Genomic DNA, 4,955 nt, shown 5'->3' on the forward strand with positions numbered 1-4,955 from the left:
TAGCCAAAGAAAAAAAAAGAAAAATTGGAAAAAAAAAATTTGCACGGCCCCTAACACAAGGCCACACTTACCTCAATCGTGAAGGGATCCAGCTGGGTGCCAGTCAGTGCAAGATATATTCTTTGCTAGGTGAGCTGGGCCCCTAGGCTAACACACAACCGTTCTGCGGAAAACAAGAATTTTTAGTTTTGGCTCTCAAGAATATATTTTTTTACAATTATAGTTCATCCCGGACAGGCCAACCACTTGTTAATGATTGATGGTCTGCTATGAGGGCTCTAGTACTATGGAGTAGGTTCAGCAGTTAGAATTAAGATGTATCTCATGTATGGGAGATCATAAAGGCCCGGCCCCCAATAAGATATAAACAGTGATAATTAACTGGCTACAAGACAATGTCAGCTTAGAGGTAGATCATTGATCTCCTACCCGGGAAGAATGGATACTCCTTTAAAACTAACTTATTTATTAAACCCTCTTAACAACCCCCCAGATACATTCACACCAATAACAATAATTACTTTACCACACTATCTTACGTTAAAAACCTTGGTCCACATAAGCAGGATACAAGGTTTTATAATGAGCACAAGCTAGAGTAAAGTCTACTAGGCAAGGGACACTAGCAAGGACTCTAGGTAGCTTACTGGTACTACTGAAGCCCACGTGGTTCCACTGGGACCCCATTAGAGAAACTTAGCAATATAAACACTAGTGATCACCTAATTAATTAATACACATTAATACTCTACACATTAGAACACACTTATGCCAGAAAATGAGAACACAACACATTATTTATCATGGTAAACTAGACACAGAATAAGGTAAGGGAGAGAAGCAGGAGGAAAGGGAGAGGAATGAAGAGATCTTTACACCTTGACGCCAGCCAGAGAAGGAGGAGCGTCTTCAGTTTCAGCTTCCTCCAACTGACTCGCTACCGGCCGACTACTCAGCTAATCGTACAGCAGCCCTATATCCAAGTTTACTCAGATCTACTTTACTAACTCTTTCTAATCATTTGTAAACATAGTTGATGCCTATTTTATTAATTAATAATCAACCACAAGCTCAGTCTTTAAATGCTCTGTGAGAAACAAGAATCGTCTTACGTCTGGCAAGGAAGATACAAACAGACACACATCGACTAGCGCATCAAATAATATAAAGTAGTTTATTTAGCTCAATTTGACCTCTGGTTTCCAACTGAGGAACCTAGGGTCGTAACACCAGGCACCAGGGAGACATGGTGCTTTGAGACGCGAGCTCTCTTTGCTGCACGGTGTGGTGGTTACTGGACGTGGCTGTGTGTTGTTTTTCCCTCTCTAACTTCTTTAAAATATCTTATTGAAGATAAGTACCAGTCTATAGTAATGTCACCCTTATCTTCATAGTACATCACTGTTACCCTGGCTGGAGCCTGGGGAGGCTGTGAGCTGGAATCCAGACACTGGCCAGGGGCGTACGTATTTTCAGGTTTTAGATTTAGATTGGAATTGCTCTTAAGGGACCTTAGATAATATCAATTGTTTGCAAGTATGTACATCTCGTCTCCTGCCTATGTGGAATCTGAGAATTAACGTAAAGTAGGACGTGGTAAAGCATTGTGATGTTACATGGGAAATTTCAGTGATTATTAGTGTAAGATTTTAACTGGAGTTTACCTCCTACCCTGTCTAGAATTAAGAATCTTTATTTTTCTATACGGTTATATATATAGTTATATTGTGGAAACTAATTCCCAGGAGGCCGGGCCTTGCCTAACTCCTAAAAGCTGTATTCCTAATATATGCTAGATTATTATTCTTAAACAAGCCCCCAGTTGTAACAAATAATTAAGGTGCCGGGTGCAAAATTTCTCAACCTTCCTCAAACACTCTCAATTTTTTTGTGCATAATCTACATGCTAAATACTTTAACTTTTCCTACTGGATACATATCATAAAATGGACAGAAAATAAAATAAAAACTAAAATATTTAAAAAACGGGATTTTTTTTTATTTATATTACAATTTCTTATTTAAAATGTTATTTATTTTATTTTATTCAATAGGGGATCAGAATGGTATATAACGTTCATTTTCATCGAGCTAAAATTTAGTTTGAGAGTATAGTTTAGTGTAAAAAATATATTCAATGTGTCCTTCAAAATATGAGCAAAATTTAAATTCAAAAATGTATAACTCAAAGTTATGGATTTATGAATAAACGCTCACAAGGAAACCTTAGAACTAAGAATTTTGCACATAATATGTAAAATTGAAGAGAATCGGTCAGAAACTAAGTTTTTAACTCACTCTCAAAGTTGAAAATCTTGTTCATACAGAAAAATGAAGGCAAACTTCTCGACAATAAACATAGTAGTACAAATTTATGTCATATTTTATCAATTTGAATAAATATTGCTTGTCTTTCGTACTTGAATAGTACAAAAAGTTGTAGGTCAATATGTGTTGAAATGAAGTCAAGAAAAAATACCCCCCACCAAAAAACCAAAATATGAGGATAATTATAATGGGTTAGAGGGATATGTAAGCAACCCGTTCTCGCAAATTCGTAAAGTCAATATTGACTTATTAAATAAGTGCATAGGTGACATACTAAACATAATAGATACCCTTAAAAAGCTTCATAGAAAACACCGACCTTAACTAACCTTGTTAGTATCTTAAGATAAGCATCTTATAGCTTCGTAATTACAATTATTACTTAACCTATTATAGGTATAGGTTAAGTAATAATTATAATTACGAAGCAATAAGATGCTTATCTTAAGATACTAACAAGGTTAGGTAAGGTCGGTGTTTTCTATGAAGCTTTTTAAGGGTATCTATTATGTTTAGTATATCACCTATGCACGTAGTTAATAAGTCAATACTGACTATACGAATTTGCGAGAACGGGTTGATGTAAGTATACTTTATATAAGTGATAAGGCCCTCTTCTGGTCCTAGAATCCGAGAAGGCACCATCTGCTTGTCCACTCAATGGCAGTGGACATCCTCCTTATTTTTTTATTACTACTCTTTAATAAATTTGTTAATACATTTTAGTAATTTTTTTTTATATTACTACTCTTCTTTGTGCGTCGGACAGGTGATTGTATCTCTAATCTCTTAATCACTGCTTTATCCATGAGTTCCACTAGGAGATTTTTTAATTCGAATAAAATATATTTCTTAACATATTGGGAAGAAATTTTCACGACGCTGGTACCAAATAACGAAAGATTTGTTTAACAGTTTTCCCTATATTTCATTTTGGGACAAATATATTTGTGCTTGACACATGCAGATCTTGACAAAATTGTGTACCCTGTTGGGTTATGTGATGACCCACGAAAGGCTTTTGGCCCTGTTAGTCGCAACAATCATCTTAAATTACAACATTATGGAGTCAGAGGTCACTCCCTCCAATACTTACAATCTTACCTCAGTGACAGGCTCCAGTATGTCTCTGTGAATGATTCTAATTATCCCTCCCTACCCATTAATATTAGTGTTCCGCATGGCAGTATACTTTGCCCTCTCCGATTTTACATCTACATTACTGTCCTTCCAAATGCCTCTCAACACCTCAAGCCAGTTTTATTTGCTAATTACACAACCTTCATTTTCTCCAGTCCTAAACCCTCTTATTCTGAACAGTGACACAGTGAATACCGTTCTAAATAGAGGCAAACTGCTAACAAATTCACCCTTAACATTGATAAAATCTTATATATTTTGTTTGGTAATAAATCATCTGTTCAAATTAATCTAAGAATTAACAATATAAAAATTTGTAACAAAGTAGAGCAGCTAGATTCCTTGGTGTTTAGCAATACACAGTATAGCTAAACAAAAATCTATAATAGTTAGCATTTTTTCTAAAATAAGATACCTCGCTTTGCCCTGTTTAATGTTTAGAAGAGAAACTAAGTACTACCTAATCAATTCCATGAAACCTACCTTACATTTCAAATGTCAACTTGTGTCTTGCTGTTATTAAACATTAATAATTAATGACTGAACTTATAAAATTGCTGATATCTGCCATGTATAAACTTAAAAAAAATTGTTTTCCATTTGTATAATTAGTTAAAATTACTATCTGCTCCTCTGTTGTAATTTCCGTTGTTCCATTCAACATGTAATTATTGTCATTTTTTTCATCTTTCTATTTCAATTGAGTTTTTTCTTTTGATCCCACTTAGTTTTGTCTTAAATTAAAGTTAATTTTTTCACATCATGACCAAAATTATAATAATTATAATTAATTGCATCGGGGGACAGGAACCCAGAGTGTATTCATACACATTAAGCCTTTGTCGAGGTCTAAGTCGAATTACTTAGACCGCCCAGGATGCAATCCTGCAACTAGTTGACTAACTCCTGAGTACCTACTTACTGCTAGGTGAACAATTCATTTGGTGAAAGGAAATGTGCCCAACCATTTCTATCCGCCCGGGACTCGAACCAGGAATTCTCAAATGTGCGTCGATTAAGAAACCGACTGTACTACCAAGACTAAAAATATGATGTGCATATTAGTGGCTATAGGCATAGTATATACTTGCTCCATCTAGAAATTTAATATTGTGCTTGCAACTCATTTTGTATGTATGCACTTTTCCCTAAATACACATCATTATCATTATCATCATCATAAATGTTATTAATTTACTGTGTTTAAATATAAAGCACATAATTGTATGTGCTTTCTGTTAATAATGTTAAGAACTACTTCAGTATTCTTGTTAGAACTACAAATTTCATAATGTAATAATCTATGCCTTTTATCATTGAGTATTACCTTTATTTTGTGTATCATTTGTTATATTTCTTAAACATTCTCACATATATTAGCTTACTTCTCTTTTAGTATTAAGTATATACTCTGATATATCTATATATAATTTTTTATCTGAATTATTCCAGGTATTGGCCAAAATGCTTTATGTAGCTGTGGCTTC

This window comes from Procambarus clarkii, chromosome 4, assembly GCF_040958095.1.
Source record: "Procambarus clarkii isolate CNS0578487 chromosome 4, FALCON_Pclarkii_2.0, whole genome shotgun sequence".
NCBI classification, from domain to species: Eukaryota; Metazoa; Arthropoda; class Malacostraca; order Decapoda; family Cambaridae; genus Procambarus; species Procambarus clarkii.